Source organism: Myotis yumanensis, unplaced genomic scaffold, assembly GCF_028538775.1.
Source record: "Myotis yumanensis isolate MYYU_CA2020_CCGP unplaced genomic scaffold, mMyoYum1.0.hap1 SCAF_10, whole genome shotgun sequence".
NCBI lineage: Eukaryota > Metazoa > Chordata > Mammalia > Chiroptera > Vespertilionidae > Myotis > Myotis yumanensis.
The window spans coordinates 19,373,886-19,392,110 of record NW_027223761.1 but is presented as its reverse complement, the minus strand read 5'-3'; the positions used below and the strand labels follow the sequence as shown (position 1 = coordinate 19,392,110).

Below are 18,225 nucleotides of genomic sequence, written 5' to 3'. Positions count from 1 at the left end.
AAATTTTAAACAAATTGTCCAGTTGAGTTTCAATGTTAACATCCTCTCCTGACTTGTTCCACAATTTCAAAATGGAGAGGGGAAATGAAGATTATCTTAAAGTTTCCCTTCCCCTAACAGGCAAGTCCAAGAGTGCTGGCATAACCCGCAAATCAGGTGGTGACATCTGTAATTCTAAAACAGTATAGGATAGCTGGTAGAAAACTTGAGATTAGCCACCTGCTCACCATGTCCACTACCATGAGCTATTCTTCTCTACTTCTCATACTAATTAATGACCACTCACCTGAGAAATCACATAGATATGTTGCTTAACTCAAATGTTTAGGTTTTGTGGTCCTCAAACCTGAAAGCATGGATTTAAATATAAGGATAGATGGAATAACACAATCTTAAATCCTATATTCTAGACTCAGAACCTAGAAAGAACTGTCTACCTTTGGAATTCTGAGTTGCTACCCTGGAGGATATCCCTATTTACACTGCAGATTGGGCAAAAAGAATAATTTTAAAATGTCTTAGTTTAACTTTCCTCCAAGGAACAAAGAACTGTGCCACTTTTTGAAAGATTGGATCAGTTCAATATTCCACCTCAAAAGAAATCCAAATGTCCTAAATCTAGCATTTAAGATCCTAGATAATTCTAGCCTTTTGACAATATCTATATATATATAAAAGCCCAGCAACCAGAATGGTGGAACGACCAGAATGACCAGAACAACCGGTGGCTATGATGCGCACTGCAGCAGCCAACCCACCTGATCTGGGCCCTGATTGCCCTCCCCCCGACCCCCTGGCCAGCCCAGCCCCCGATCAGCCCCCAACACCTCAATCGGGGACGGGCCAGCCGGCCAACCACCCACGGCCTTTCCCACCTGCCAGCCTGGCCCGATGGGCCCCCATAGGGGCAGGCCGGCCAGACCCCACCCATGCAAGAATTTGTGCACCAGGCCTCTAGTAATAGAAATAATCAAAATCTCTGGATTCAAGTGTTACCCCTGACACTTATCCAAGCAAGTCATTTTAACTTCTGGTTTGAGTAAGATTAAGTGAGTGGCAAAACATTTTTAGAAAAACCATAAAGAGAAATATTTCCCACAAGGTAGTCTGTGTCACTAAAGATTTAGGAAAGAAGAATGGCATTGAATAAGATTCTTTCAAGACAACTAACAACATCTACAAATGTAGACATAATACATATCAAGCAGTTACTTTAAAGCAACTTCAAAATTTGGGGGAGCCCAGACAATGTGGATCAGTGGTTGAGTGCTGACCCATGAACCAAGAAGTCACCAGTTCTATTCCCAGTCAGGGGGTCAGGGCACATCCCTGAGTTGTGGACTCAATCCAGGCAGTTGATGTTTCTATCTCTCTTTCCCTCTCCCTTTCACTCTCTCTCAAAATCCATAAAAATGTATTTGTAAAAATATTTGGGGGAATCTCTAATTGCCTAGAATATTTCCTATGCAAGATGATACAGTTACCTGACTATAGGAAAAAGAAATAGAAGGGGGGAAAAAGTTTCATGATTGAGGTCATCTCCCAAGGATGATATTAAGTAACAGATGACAACTAGATAGGTATAATTAAAGGAAGAACAGACGTTAAATAAGGTCAAGCTAAACTCCAAACAAGAGAGAGAGGGAGGCAGAGACTTCCTTCACTGAGGGACAGACTAGCTAAACCAGAAATCTACAGAGGGAAAGTAAGAATGGATGATTCAAGACACAAGTACTCTGGTAATCAGAAATCCTTTTACTTTCCCATATGGGGTTACCACAGAACATCACTAATTGGTGCTTCCTCCATCTTACCAAAGTATACCAGGCCAAGTAATTCAGTATATGCTTTAATAACCTTTATTGCTTAAACATACATATGGAAAGGGGGGAAAGACATACAGTTAGTTATCAGGAATGATCATCTACCCCAATGTGCAAGACAGAAATATGGATATGGTATATGGTAACCTATAAAACGGTCCCTGAAAGTCATTAAATCCCAATGATTAGACTTTGGCAAACCTAGAGTTTTTTGGTCAAATAAGCAAAGGAAAAGAGGTAAGTAGGGCAGGCAAATATTTGGTCAAAAGCACAAAAACCAAACCAACAAATGTACTCAAAAGGGAACTGTACCGGATTTAGGTTACTACTTCTCCTGTTCACAGAAAATTGACTATGGAGGTAAGAAGGTGGAGAAATATATTTCTCTAGGGAAGAAAATTTTGATCTCACTTCCCAAATACAGACAGGCTTATTCTAAGTCATTGCCCTACTATTATTCTCCTAGACAAGGGTCATCAACCTATGCAAAATCTGCTACTCTGCAAATTATTTGCTGACTATACTCACATGAACTTCTGCAATGGGACAAAGATGGCAGTTAAGTCAAATGTTGCCTAAACTCCTTACAAATACACAAAGGTTAACAGCTATTGTCTACGAGATCTGAAGTGAGAAGACAACTTTCTTTGTACTGTACAGTGCATGATGAGGTCCTATATTACCCTCTCCTTCCCCCTCAACACACTCCAATGGTGCCTCTCTGTATAGGTCCAGTTCTCCCATCTCTCTTGCTGGCTGGTAAAAACAAGCCTCAGGGCCTTTGTACTTGCTACTCTTATCTACATGACTCCACCCTAATTACATCTAGATCTCTCTCAAACATACCTTTAAGTGAGGCCTTCCCTGACCACACTAAAAAAACCTCACATCCCTCCTTGCACTTATTCAGCACCCTACATATTCTACTTTATTTTTTCTCAATAACATAATATGTATTTGTTGCTTATTTATCTGTCTCTTTCAACTCTAAGTTCTGTGAGTATTTGGTAAGTATACTTACTGTTTAGTTCAGCATATAGCAAATTCTCAAATTTCCTTTGAATGAAGAATGTTTTACTTTTTTAATGAAAACAAACAGCTAAATTAAAAAAAAAAGAAATCAACTTTGCTTCATTTTTGTGCTATAACCTTTTTTTCTCATTGTTATCTTAGGCCCATCAATTGGGGTCTCCTGTAGCTTCACCTGCAGATTTGGCTGACCTTCAGGAAAGTAGACATTCAAATAGCCAACTCTGCCCTGATTTAACAAAGTAGTCAATGGAGAACAGAACAGCAGAGGGGTTATAGAACTCCCATTCCAACAAAGAAACGGTGGAAAGAAATCAGATTGGCACCAACTTCTCCTTTAAAATAGACTACTCTATTTTAAAAGTGTGCTGAATATACACCAGCTACTTTATTTCAATGAGATTTATTTCACTTGCAATGAACTGTAGGTGCTTTGATAAAGGTACTGAAAAGTTGACCTAGTTTCTATAACAATGTCCTATGTCCACAACCATCAGAATATATTTTAGTTTCTTAAAATACAAGCTCCCTAAAACAAAAATCTTTTTACTCCACAAAAAACTCTAAATGTGCTACTGTATTCCAATATAGAACAACATGGGAAGCACACACAAACCTGACATTTACTCTGGTAAAAGTAAATTTCATTTGCTCTACTGTCAAATTAACCAAAATGAGTAATTAACTAGCAAATGTGGATGAGATCGAAAATCGAAAAGATAAAAACTAATCTGAATTTTTGATCTCTTACTAAAAGAGATCTTCTTGGATGACAACAATTAATCCTAATCTAGATCTAATTAAAATAAACCAGAAGCAGTAGCCTAATATTTGTACCTTTAGCACATGAGTACAATTTATTTATAATAAGAATCAGAAACTTTTTCCATATTGTTAGTGAGGCAAAGCAACAGCCATAAAGTCCAACAACCTAAAGGGAAAATAAATAGGGCAGGGAAAGGGAGACACCAGAGAACAGGAAAGCAAACAAAAAGGAGAAAACTAGGAAAATCAGCCATTGGTTAAAAAATGTGCAGAGCTGAGTGGGGGAGTTTGACAGAAAGCTATGAATACCAATAGAAATTAGTTTAAATACTATTCAGAACACTAGTTTTATGGGTTACTTAATATGAAGGAAAGGAAGGAAAACTGTAGGCTGGAAGAAACCTAGAAGTTTCCAAACATGGCTGCATCTAATACATATATTTTCCACAGGCCACAGTTTGATGATCTATAATAATAAAGGTATAATATGCAAATTGACTGAACAACCGAACAGCAGAACAACCTTCCGGATGACCACACTATGACACGCACTGGTGCCAGGCCAGCCAAGGCGTGTGCCATGTGATTGGTCAGGGGGGTCCCGCCATTGCCCCACGATCACCCCGCAGAGGGAGGCCCAGGCCACCCTCTACAGAGTGATCGATGGGGGTGCTCCATGATTGATCGCCCCAAAGAGAGAGGCCCTGGCCACCCTCTGCATGGCAACCGGTAGTGGAGCCCCAGCCAGGTGGGGGGGCCTTCCTCTGCGGTGCAAACGATCTGGGGGCCCCGTGATCGATCGCCCTGCAGAGGGAGGCTGAGGTCAGCCAAGTAATCGCACCCTACTCCTGTCACCAGAAGAGGGAGGCAACCAGTGGCGGGGGGGGGGGGGCGCAGCATCGCATAGATGGCCCTGATCGCCAGCCAGGCCTAGGGACCCTACCCAAGGGGCCCCAGATTGTGAGAGGATGCAGGCCAGACTGAGGGACACCCCGCCCCCATGCACAAATTTTGTGCACCGGGCCTCAAGTTCCATATATGAGTAGACCTCTTTCTTAACAAGCACACTTCTTGCTCAGCTGGCATGGCTCAGTAACTGAGTGTCGACCTATGAACCTGGAGGTCACGGTTCAATTCCCAGTCAGGACACATGCCCAGGTTGTGGACTAAATCCCCGGTAGGTGGCGTGCAGGAGGCAACTGATCAATGATTCTCTCTCATCATTGATGTTTCTATCTCTCTCTCCCTCTCCCTTCCTCTCTGAAATCAATAAAAAAAAATTTTTTTTTAAAAAGAAGCACACTTCTCACAGGAAGCATTGATGAACTCAAAATTGCTACATGTCTCAGTTTTATTAATGTCCATAAATAAGGATTGAAATAGAGAATGTTTCTTAAACATACAAGAGGGAGGTTTATTTCAAGAAAAGGGATAGTAAAAGCCTGCCTTCATTTCTATGTAACTGTTTCCTGTACAACCACTCATAATGCAATGTTATCCTTGAAAATCCTAGTTGAACAAGTGAGACTTCAAGGTAAAGAATCTGATTCAAAGTCACGAGTAATAAACCCAAACTAAGCTTTTTCAATCCATTCTCTGCCAAAATTAAAGTTTACCCTAGGATGCTGGAGTTCTGTCTCTTACAGATACAAAATGATAAGAGACACTTGTATTGCTTTTCCTTTTTTTTTTTTTTACTAAAGCATCCAAGTCTTTGAAGAAATTACTGCAAGATATTCAAGGTTTGCCACCTGTTTTTCTTTCCCCACTCACACCTCACTTTACTTCATTAAAAGTTATCCATCCATCCCCACAGCACGCTTATTTTGAACAACCACATCCACACCACTCCCAAACTTGCCTATTACTAAAGATACTTTTTCCCATTAAAAAAAGTTAGCTTATCCATCCAGGAAGTCCATTTATTCTCTAATATAAGCATCTACATCTACCACAAAGTCTCAGGTTTTAAGAGACCTTAAAGGGCATTTATTCCAACAGACAAATTATGTTTGAGTTCATTTAAAGCATCCATTCTAATAGCAAGCACTTACAAGATATTAACATGAGCTGGGAACTGTTCTATGAATTTGAAATATATTAAATCATCTGATGGTCACAACACTCCTATGCTATGGTTAATATTGTCCTCATTTTACAGACAAAGAGACCAAGGCATAGAGCAATTAAACAACTTTCCCAATATTACATGGCCAGTAAGTGGCAGAGCAACATTTAAACCCTGGCAGTCTGGCTCCAGCATCCATGCTTCTACCTACTATGCTATGCTGCCTTGCCTCTCCATATTTATGGAACTCTCAGATTGGAAAGTTCCTGTTTGGTTAGCATATTGACCAAAAAATAGAGAAAAATAAAGCATCTGTGGCAAATGTTAACAATGGTGTCTAAATGAAAGAAGGTATATAGGAATTATTGTGCTATTCTTGCAACTTTAAGTTTGAAATTTTTTCAAAATTAAAAGTTAAAAATTGCCCTGACCGGTTTGGCTCAGTGGATAGAGCGTCGGCCTGTGGACTAAAAGGTCCCAGGTTCGATTCCGGTCAAGGGCATGTACCTTGGTTGCGGGCACATCCCCAATGGGAGGTGTGCAGGAGGCAGCTGATCGATGTTTCTCTCTCATCGATGTTTCTAACTCTCTATCCCTCTCCCTTCCTCCCTGTAAAAAATCAATAAAATATATTTTTAAAAAAATAAAATAAAATAAAGTTAAAAATTTACTTTTATCATCGTATAATGGGACATGTTTTGTGAAAGTAATGCCCAAATTACCTGTTTAAAGGCAGCTTTAAAATAAAGAAAACTCTGGATCCTTATAATATCCCCACTCCATGCCTGATCTAAATTGCCCACACTATTCGAGTCAGACTGAAGGACTCACTGGAGAAGTGGCCCTAAAAATGGGGACCACTGTCCCTAAACCGGAATAGTAAATGTGGGCCATGTTCTCAATGCTTAATATTTAATAATCAACAATATACAATTCTAAGTAGAATTAGGGAGAAAAAGTATTTCCAAAAATACATTATACAACATAACTAAATACAAATAAATCCATGCCCTTATTTCCCCTAGCTTAGTTCTAACCTGGACAGTTGTTTTCCCCTCCTTACAATCTCCCTGCCAGACTATCTCAATGCTCTCTATTAGAAACCTTGAAGGCAGCTGCATTGGGCAGAGTAACCCTACTTCAGCTTCTCATGGCATTTAACCCCTTTTGTGAGAGGAGAGAACATGAAATCACCCACTGATTACCTACAATTCATTCCTTTAGGCAAGTTTCTTGTTACTATTATTCTAAATTATACATGAAAATTTGGGTTCTTAAAATCATAAACTTCCCAATACTCTTTGTGAACAAAATCTCCTGAAGTTTCATGGTGGAAGCAGTGACCAACAATACAGTGATATCCAAACACAATTCCGTTGAAACACTAATGTTCAAATTATCATCCCAATCTTTTTATGTTCTTATCAACAAGTATAAAAACCACTCACTTCTGACACGGCTGAAAGCAATATTCCCCTCATGCTGGCCTAATATGTTTAAGGTAGCCAGTTCCTCTCCCCTAGAAATGGCTACATTAAGATTTCAATGATTGAAGTTAACAGCTGTCTACATTATGAAATGAACTGATGAAGACCCTTACTGTTTTTTTTAATGTATTATTTTTATTGATTTCAGAGAGGAAGGGAAACAGAGAGAGATAGAAACATCAATGATGAGAGAGAATCACTGATCAGATGCCTTCTGCACGCCCCCTACTGGGGACCAAGCCCACAACCCAGGCATGTGCCCTTGATCAGAACCTAGCCCAGGACCCTTCAGTCCACAGGCCAACACCTTATCCACTGAGCAAAACTGGCCAGGGCGACCCTACTTCTTTATATATTCTTTGGACTGCTTTCCCAGGAAAGAAACAGAATTAAAGAAAAATTTAAATTTTAAATCTCCAATATTTAAAGAAACTTTACTTAAAAAATGGAATGTGGGAGATGACTCAAAGGTTGAAATTGAAACTACAGATTAGAGTAAAAGTTTCAAAATTACATTTCAATTTTATTAATCTAGGTGGTATTGCTTCCTATCTCAACTTCCTTTCAGCCTTCCTCACAGAGGTCCCTCACTCATTCCATCAAGATCCTTATTTAAACAAGGCTTACTGAATACCTCAGTGATAAGATAATACCTACATTCAAGCAGCTCATACTCTAGAAGGAAAGACAAAAGTAAATAGACAATTTTAATACAGTGTGATAACATTTGAACTACCCGCTATAAGCCTCTGTCCTGCAAATTGGCAGTATCATTCCAAACCACATGCCTGAAAATTCTCTGGAAGACATTTCATTGATAATCAATGAACTTTGAGGCATTTCCAGTAAGTTTAAGAAAGGACAGCAATGGTGTGCATATGGAAAGATCCCTGTTCTAAAGATTGAAATAATAGCCATAATAGCATACCCACTTCTCCATTGCTTTATGGAAAGTGGATTTTTTACATATGTTATTCCAATAGGGAGGAGGTAAGAAATCTAAGTGAGGACTGACCCTCTGCAAGATTAAACACCCTTTCCTTTAGCAAAGGCTGATTTTAGTTTTGGCTCTTTTTTCTATTCTCTCTGGAGAATGGCAGTGCATTAGTGGTTAAGTCTGTGGACTTGGTAGGTAGTCAGGCCAGGGTTTAATCCTGGTCTTGGCCACTAACAGGCAGTGAAATTTCCAGCAAACCTCAGCTTCTCTGAGGCTCAAATCCTTTAAGAAAACAAAAACAGTTGTTGTGGGAAATTAAGTAAATAGTTTATGCAAAATGCTTAGCACCACGAGAAAAAAACAAGAGAGGGAGAGGGGCTGGCATTTAATAAGGGGGCCATCAGATACCAAAATAGAAAGCAATAAATTATACAGAGCTAATGATTTTTTATTCCAATTGAATAGTGATCTATGCTTAATTTATTTGCACCCATCCCTAGAGAGCAACTACCTCATAAACTTAAGGATAAATTGCAATTACTGGGAGCTTTTTTTTTTTATTAAGATTTCCAATAGTCCCAATTCTTGTAATAGCTGAGAGAACATGTTCTAGCCACTCTGACTCTCCATAATTGAAACCCTAAGAAAGGCACTACAATTCTAACCACCCACAAGAAACCCTCACCTGGAACACAGATTATATCTTCGTCATATAACAAAGAAACCAACAGTACATGGGAGTCAAACAAGGAAAGAAAAATCTGCATAACTCATACTTACTTGTCATTTTTCATCCCAAAACCAAAATGATGAGCAAAACAAAAATCTAAAGATTTACTTATTCGTACCCCTTATTATATTTCCTGAAAGAACCAGTAGAGGTGAGGTAAAAGACAATCTTCCATTTTATCATCCAAAAGGCTCTATAGTACATACCAGTTAAAACAATGCCTCAGTTCGTGGAAATAGTCCTGGACGACAGTTAACTAGGATGCTCACTGCAACCACACAAAGCCCAGTATTTAAAGCTGGACCCAAATCACCACCATTCAGTCATCCAGAACCTATTTTCAAACTGCCTTTGTACTCCTTCAGATTCCCTCCTCCCTCCCCCTAAAGGTTGAGTAGGAAACCGACACTCTGGCAGCAATATGACCAACCCTTCAAAGATCCACCAAGAAACCTCCCTAGGCGGAAGTCAAAAACAGAGAACATTTGAAAGAGAAATTGGAAAATATCAGATAAGAACTAGAGCCCAACAGATTATAGACATTGTCTTTTTTCTTTCTTTTTAACTGCACTTGCTATAATTATGAGATCCAGACATGAAAAATCTTACTGTAGCCCTTGCAGATTATATTAAAAGGAGGAACAAAGTTGTTCCCTATGAAGCCACAACCTCATAAGGATGAAATCATCTTGCAAAAAATACTCTCAGTTCTAGAAAAGAAATACAAGGAAGTACTATAGTCTAAAAAGAATGAGGGGGCGGGGGCACAAAAATCAGAGGTTATAGACATATCAGTTTAAAGCTAATGAGCAGCTTACATATTAAGGCCCATCTTGTTACAATTAGGGCAGCACTTAATCCAGCTATAATTTTCAGACTGATTCGCATTTTCAACGGGAGAAGGAAGAGAACACTCAGTTTTCAGCTACTGATGAGTTGGCTATATAATTATCTAGAATCAGTATTTTTTACAAGAACATATCTGCAAAAACAAACAAATCTTAAGATTAAATATAAGATTTGAAAGCACAGTCATGGGCCTTTAGCTCTTACAGATTTCTGATTTCACAGAAAATAAAAACTTACCTCCAAAAAAGAACTTTCAGTTTGGTTTAAAATAAGAATTCCCCTTGTTCTTTCTCAAATCCATTCTAAACACTAAAGTTTGTATGTACAACATAAGTGTTTTCTCTTAGCCTAACCTTATTTAATCCATGGCCATTTAAGAGAGCATAAAGCTGAAAATATTTTCAGGTGTGTTGCCACTTTACTCAGGTGAACAAAAAAAAAAGCATGATTAAGATTTCCTAATCCCTTTCAGCACATACACCAAATGCTATCGTATTTACAGACTGAAAATACAACACCTCCACAAATCTTTGCCATCAAAAGTAGTTTTAGAAGAAAAGGGGATTACAATTCAGTTAACATGGACCCATCTGTTTTCTTTTATAAGGCAAAGCAGGGAGGCAACGTCTAGCAGAAGAATGAGGCTCCCACCCACCACACCTGGAAAGTAAAAGAGGGATCCACCCAGGAATAGCTGGGCTGAAACCGATCTGGGCCGTTCAAACTCTCTGTGGGAGAAAAACACCACCGTTTAAGCTGCAAAGCCCCCAGCAACATTCCACTTCCACAAATCTAATGATAAAAGGGAAAGAAAAGTTTTGAAACACATGAAGTAGCATATGTATAACCAGCTTCCGACCCAGACAAATTCCTTTCCCAACTCACACGCAAAATGCCAAAAAAAAAAAAAAAAAGAAACCCAACATTTGGTTTGGTCTCTGAAAACACAAGTTTGTAAGCTTAATCCAAAAATATATATAAAATCAAAGAACACACCAAAATGTAAACTTTTGGAGTTGCTCTCACCCCCTCTGAATCTATTCATCTCTATTAGAGAGACCTAGAAGTTTGTTTCTGATTCTTGAATATTTTACCTTTTAAAAATATAATAAAATTCCCCAAAGTAAGTAAGAAGAAAAATTAATAATTGCTTAAAAGTTACCCGTCAGCACAGCAGAATCTCTCGTTTTTAAATCCCCTCTGGTTACCGTAAGGCAAAAATTCGATTTGGGTTATCCTCCTTTACCCGTCTGAATACACATTTTTTTAAAAGGCACACACCTCAAATGTGGACTTCTGTAAACCAGTCCTTTAAGAAAGAAACCCAAGGCTTCGTCAATGTGTTGAGAAAGACAAATCCAGCAAGGTAGTTGATTTTTTTCGCCACCTCTTCCTCCTTTCAGGATCTTTCCTGGTCTTCTTTCTCTCCCTCTTTTTTTTCCCTCAGATCCAACACCTAAAATGGAAGTTGCACCCAGCCAAAGGCTAGGGAGCCTGGGTGGTGACAAACTGATCTGGCAGCCCTACCCCCTCGCTTTCCTAAGTGATGTCAGTCCCTGAGAACTTCCAATAGGAGCCAGGCATAAATCAGGGAGCAGATTTTATCCAATAGGAAACTTCATTATAGGAAATTAAAAAAAAAAAGGAAAGAGAGGAGGAGAGAGATGGGGAAGTTTTATATATATATTTATATTTAAAGTGGAAACCGTATAATATCGGAGGAGTTACCGCAGGGCTCTGGGGGCCCAAAGGAACAGAGCTTTATAGAAGGGCATGCCTAAGAGAGTCGGTTCTCTTTGAGGGTGGGGCTCTTGCTCTCTCTCCCTTCCTTTCTGGGTGAGGAAAAAGAGCTGATTTTATTTGCCTGCTGCTATTTGATTTGTTGCTTTCTACCCCAAAGCATTTTCCCAAAGGAAGCAAGGGAGAGAGAAATCCTAAAAATAGAACTATTATATGGTGATTGGGATGATAGAGGATATCTGAGGTAAACTCGCAGATTCATTATTTTGGTTTAACTGCATTAGAGCTAATTAGAAAAAAATAAATGCCTGGACTTAAACAATTCTTAATGTCTACACTTTCAACTAGAAGGAAGCTGAATCCACTGGATTGTTGAGGAAAATCACTGTCTTCCCATTTGTCCCCAAATTAAAATAATGTGGGTTTGAGGGACAGAATAAATGGAATCCAATAAACAAGCAATATATTTACAGAAGATAACAGCATGTGTAAGGAAAAGTCTCACATCAAGAAAATTAGCTTTCTTTGTGAATTTCAAGCTTCTAGCTCATACATTCTCCTATTACACTTATCCTAGAAAGTAAAAAGGATTATACAGGTATTCTTTTTCTGAGTTATCTTAATATGTTGTTAACCATTATTCACCACATGTTTGATCTATAGTCCCATAGACCCTCATATTTGGTCTAAAGTGTCCAAAAGAATGCCTGAGAAGTGCTAGAAGACCAAACAGGCATCACAGCACTTGTTTGATGGGCTTTAAACAAACTAGAACGAACAGACTTTAGCTCTCATTATCTAAGATTCATCTCCTATTACCTTATCACATCTTCTAACTCTACTTTCCATCTATTCCTGCTCCTCCACAGCAAGTTCAAAAGCCAAAGGTAATTGCCAAAGGAAAACAATCAGCACAGAAATGTTTGTTGATTTCATGGGTTCCTAGATCAGAACCATATTCTAAATATTGTATTATTTTCTAGAAATGGGTTGGTCTTGTTTCCCTCACACCACCACTAACAACTTGCAAGTGCTTTGCCTTCCCTTTTCGTGTGTGTGTGTGTGTGTGTGTGTGTGTGTGCGCGTGCGCGCATGTGTTTTCCTGTCTTCTCCCACCAGAAGATAAGTTCCAAGAAGGCATGAACAGTGTCTTTCTAGTACTGGTATATCCCAAGAGCTTAGCCTTATAGCAACAGATGAATGAGTGAATAAAGTCTCTTGGCTTACTACTTATGTAATCCTGGACAAATCATTTAACATTAATGTATTTGTAGATTATATTCAAAATATAGCCCAGCTGGTGTGGCTCAGTGGTTGAGCGTCGAACTATGAGCCAGAAGGTCACAGTTCAATTCCTGGTCAGGGCACATGCCCAGGTTATAGGCTCTATCCTCAAAGAGGGACTTGCAGGAGGCAGCCAATCAATGATTTTCTCCCATAATTGATGTTTCTATCTCTCTCCCTCTCTCTTCCTCTCTGAAATCAATAAAAATATTTTTTTAAAATATATATATAATTATATATAAAACATTTTAAAAGATAAGTCAATGGTGAAAAAGTTATTACAATTTAAAGTAATCTGAAACAGCTATCTTCAAATAAAGCGTCTCAAGGATTAATATGCGCTAAGGAAAAACTGTTTACACTCAATTTATAAAAAATAAAAAGACTAGTTCTAATTATTTTAAGCACCTACTGTGAGCCAGTAAATGTCAAGAATAATGAGATAGACACATTTCCTGCTCTCAGTAAGCTTATATTCTAGCGGGGGGGAGAAAGATTAATAAGTAAGGTGCCAGATGGAAGATTATACAGAGATTTCAGAGTCTGATGAGAATGACTTTTGGTCTGTTTTAAATATTTTTATTGATTTCAAAGAGAGGAAGAGAGAGAATCATAGATCTGCTGCTTCCTGCATGCCCCCTACTGGGGATCAAGCTCAAAACCCAGGCATGTGACCCAACCAGGAATCGAACAGTCATGGGTCAATGTTCAACCACTGAGCAAAACGAGCCAGGCAACTTGTGGTCTGTTTTATTTTTTTACTTTTTTTTTTTTGTTTTAAATCCTCCCCCAAGGATATTTTTACATTGATTTTTAGAGAGAGTGGAAGAGTGAGGAAAAGACAGAGAGAAATATCAATATGAGAGAAGCACATCAATTGGCTGCCTCCTGCATGAGGTGACATTTAAGTTGAAATCTGAATGGTAAGAAGCAGCCAACCATGAGAAGATATGAGCAATGATAACTACTAATGCCAAAGCTTTAAAGTGTGGGGTTGCCGAAACCGGTTTGGCTCGGTGGGTAGAGCATCGGCCTGAGGACTGAAAGGTCCCAGGTTCGATTCCGGTCAAGGGCATGTACCTGGGTTGTGGACACATCCCCAGTAGGAGATGTGCAGGAGGCAGCTGATTGATGTTTCTCTCTCATCGATATTTCTAACTCTCTATCCCTCTCCCTTCCTCTCTGTAAAAAATCAATAAAATATATTTTAAAAAAATAAAAAATAAATAAAGTGTGGGGTTGAAACACACTGGATCCAGCAGAGTTGTTGCAAATGAGGAGGGAGGGGTAAGCAGGAATCAGAACATGAAGGGTTCCTATAGGTTAGAGAAAGTAGTTTTGATTTTATTCTAGGGGAAAGCCTGTGAGGGTTTTAAACAGCAGAATGTAAGTTCTAACTCACATTTTTTAAAAGTTCAGGTTATCTATGTGACAAATGGATTAAAAAGGGAACAAAAGTGAAAGCAAGGAAATTAGTTTGAAGGTCAAGTGATGGTGATAAGCAGTTCACTACAGTGGTAGCAGTAAAAATGGAGAGAAGTCAATGGATTTGAGGATATGTTTAGAGATAGTGTTGTTTTTTGTTTGTGTTTTTCCCCCTTCTTTCTTTCTTTTTTTTCTGTAGGCATGGAATATTACATTCAGTGGTCAGTTTTATAACTCTCCCAGTTTAACTTTCCCACCCATAACTGTCACCACTTACTTAACACATAAAGAAACACAAGATAGCCCTAATTGGTTTGGCTCAGTGGATAGAGCGTCGGTCTGCGGACTCAAGGGTCCCAGGTTCGATTCCGGTCAAGGGCATGTACCTTGGTTGCGGGCACATCCCCAGTAGGGAGTGTGCAGGAGGCAGCTGATCCATGTTTCTCTCTCATCGATGTTTCTAACTCTCTATCCCTCTCCCTTCCTCTCTGTAAAAACCAATAAAATATATTTTAAAAAAACAACACAAGATAACATTAAATGGTGAAAGATTAGAGAAGAACTGGGAAATAGAATTGTATTTTAAAAATAAATATTAAAGGGGGTGGGGGGGCAATGGGGGGGTAAGGACACATATGTAATACCTTAATCAATAAAGAAATTTTTAAATAAATAAAATAAAAATAAATATTAAAATTCTTATATGGTGCAGCCCTAGTTTGTTTGGCTCTGTGGATAGAACGTCGGCCTGCAGACTGAAAGGTCCCGGGTTTAATTCAGGTCAAGAACACATGCCTGGGTTGTGGGCTCAATCCTCCTGGGGTGTGCAGGAGGCAGCCGATCAGTGATTCTCATCATTGATGCTTCTATTTCTCTCTCCCTTCCTCCCTGAAATCAATAAAAATATACAATTTTTAAAAATTCTTCATATACGGTGCAGCATGCTATGCTAGAGTGCTATGCTGTAATGACTCTACTTCTAAAACAGACTAAAATACCCTAGCTGGTTTGGCTCAGTGGATAGAGCGTTGGCCTGCAGACTGAAGAGTCCCAGGTTCCATTCTGGTCAAGGGCACATGCATAGGTTGTGGGCTCGATCCCCAGGGGCATGCAAGAGGCAGCCAATCAATGATTCTCTCTCATCATTGATATTTCTATCTCTCTCTCCCTCTCCCTCTCCCTTCCTCTCTGAAATTAATAAAAACATATTTTTAAAAATTAAAAATAAAATAAAATAGACTAAAAATAACCCAGCCAGTGTGGCCCAGTGGAAGAAGTCCTGGTTCAATTCCCAGTTGGGGCACATGCCCAGGTTGCTGGCTTGATCCCCAGTAGGGGGCATGCAGAAGGCAGCTGACTGATGATTCTCTCTCATCATTAATGTTTCTATCCCTTCCTCTCTACATTCAGTAAAAATATATTTAAAAAAATAAAATAGACTAAAACTATAAATGCCGAGAAGAAAAAAATCAATTCCAAAAAAAAACACTGGCTACCTGTACAGAGGAAAACAAAATATTTTTACCCCTTTCTACCTTCTGGTGGCTACACATTACCATCCAAAGTTTGTCATTTTTGAAGCTCTAGGTAGGATGGCCATTTAACATTCCCTTTAAAAATTCTACTAATATATAATTTAACTATAATGGTATTGGATTTTTAAAACATCAAGAAGTGAGTCTCTCTACTAATCCTGATAATAGGATACTGTACTCATGAGGGGGTAGAATATTTACAGTTTTGTTATAGAACTCCATAGAATCACCTAAAACTGTACTAGTATTCCACTGCTTAATCCCATCCTGATTCCACACGAACAGATGCCATTAACAAATATTGTTCTGACTTCTGTCTGTTTCCTCTTTTTTTTTTTTTTTTGGCTTGCTTTCTTTTTTATGTATCTGCATGCTGATCTAAAATCTATTCTTCTATTAAGTTTTTTTTAAAATGTATTTTATTGATCTTCTACAGAGAGGGAGAGGGATAGAGAGTCAAAAACATCGGATGAGAGAGAAACATCGATTAGCTGCCTCCTGCACACCCCCTACTGGGGATGTGCCCGCAACCAAGGCCTGGGACCATTCAGTCCGCAGGCCGACACTCTATCCACTGAGCCAAACCGGCTAGGGCCCTTCTATTAAGTTTTATGTCCTTTCAAGAATTGTTTCCTCTTCAAAATAGGACAACTGACAACTGCAACCAAAAATGTCTCCTGTTCTCCTTCTTTTTCTATCTTAAGAGCAGAAGCCGTGCCCTGACCGTTTGACTCAGTGGATAGAACCTCGGCCTGCAGACTGAAGGGTCCCAGGTTCGATTCCAGCAAAGGGCATGTACCTTGGTTGCGCGCACGGGGCACGTAACCAGTGGGGGGGTGTGCAGGAGGCAGCTGATCGAAGTTTCTAGCTCTCTATCCCTCTCCCTTCCCTTCTGTAAAAAATCAATAAAATATTTTTTTTTTTTTAAAAAAAGAGCAGAAGCCTCAAACTAGGGAAAATATTACCTGACTTGGAAATACTCAACCACCCCCTCTCCCCAATAGTTCAACTACCTCAAATCCTTTTTTGAGAAAGTATTAGATATCAATCAAGGCATATTTGAGCGTACTGTACTTACTACTCACCCCTCCACGTCTTGTCCCCTTCTCTTAGGCGACTTCCTTTTCTGCCTCCAGTTGGCCTCGGCAGGGACTGCTCCGTTTTAATTCATCTCACTTTGTCATCAATGGCTTTGGGTTCATCCACTTTCATACAGCGCTGGGCATCCGGTGACATCTAACCGAAGCTAGGAATCGGGCCTAGCACACACAGGGCAAGGACCCACTGTCCAGATTGACAACGTGGGTTGGCATTCTCGCTAAATGTTTATAAACTTGAGATCATTTAATTTTTCGTATCATCCCTGAAAACAGCTGTTTCCAGTCAGGAAGTGTTCTAAACAAACCATCTCTGAAAGCACACCGCAGACCACTCCTGACGGGAAGTTCTGCAACCCTCTCTAGTCAGCAGTTTGCCAAGATTTGGAGCTGGAGTGGAATCTGGGAAAAATTTGAATTCAGAAAGTAGCCCAGTAACCTTGTTCCTGGCCTTAGGTGATGTCTGGATGAGAGATTACGGGACGACACGTGAGGCGAGCCATCGCCGGGACTATTTCCTCCATTAAGTCTGGAGCGATCTTAACAGGCCGCCGCCATTTGCAACCTCTTCTAGGAGACGCCGGAAGTCTCCTTCAAGTGTTCCGGGGCCTGCCCAATTGGAGAGTCCAGACCCTGTTTTCGGGGTGTTCGCTCAGCGCTGAGGGAGAAGCCGGCTACCATCAGAATTCCTCCGACCCCACTTCTCTTCTCGCGCGGACCTTCTTCTCCCAGCTCTCAAGTACCTCGAGACTTAGCCTCCCGCCAACGTGCTCCTCCTCCTGTGATTGGCTGTCCCAGAAACCTTCGGCCAATGGGGATGATGTATCCCGGCAGACTAAACGAGAGAGCTGGGGAGGAGGGCGGACGTCGGCCCCACGACGCATGTGCGCGAGGGCAGCGGCGCGAGGTGCGTGGTGCCAGGCGCGCGTGGCCACAGGTTCTCACAGTCACCACCTCCCAGTGCATGAGGGTGCCCCGCAGGAAGAGGACGCCGGAGAGACGGAGGCTGCAAAGCCCGCGCGGCCATAGCTGGCGGTGAGGGTGAACCCTGAATTCCGGCCTCCGGGATCCCCACACTCCATTCCCAGAAACCTCTGCGCTGAGGAGTCTCTCGTCAAAGGAGTTGGGCCAGGGCGCCCAGAGCCCAGAGCGTGAGGGCGCCCACTTTGCAGGGCCTTCCCTGTAACCCTGCTTCTTTCGCCAACTCCGATTCCCTTGGTTCCGGACGGACTGACGGAGAGAGGAACCTCAGGCGACTCACCCACTTGTGCTGCTTTCTTGGATAACCTTCCGGTGGCAAGGCTGGACATTGGGAGGAAGCAAGCACAGAGAGGACAGCAGGGGCAACTCCTACTGCAGGTGGGGCTGGGGGCTGGCGGGAGCAGGCGGGTTGGGAAGCTTCCCCAGGGCCTCACTGTGGGCCCTTGCAACAGCTGCCAGCCTCCTCCATCCGCAC

General features: G+C 40.6%; 1 protein-coding gene across 6 annotated transcripts in view; it reads right to left on the bottom strand.

Annotated features, from left to right (window-relative positions):
• Positions 1-11,201, bottom strand: part of CTNND1 (catenin delta 1) — a 46,984-nt gene extending 35,783 nt beyond the window's left edge. For all 6 annotated transcript variants that reach the window (XM_070428053.1, XM_070428056.1, XM_070428055.1 and 3 more), the window contains exon 1: positions 10,970-11,201. The gene's annotated coding sequence lies outside the window, so the exon portion shown is untranslated. The remainder of the gene's footprint in view (positions 1-10,969) is intronic.
• Positions 11,202-18,225: the final 7,024 nt, after the last annotated feature.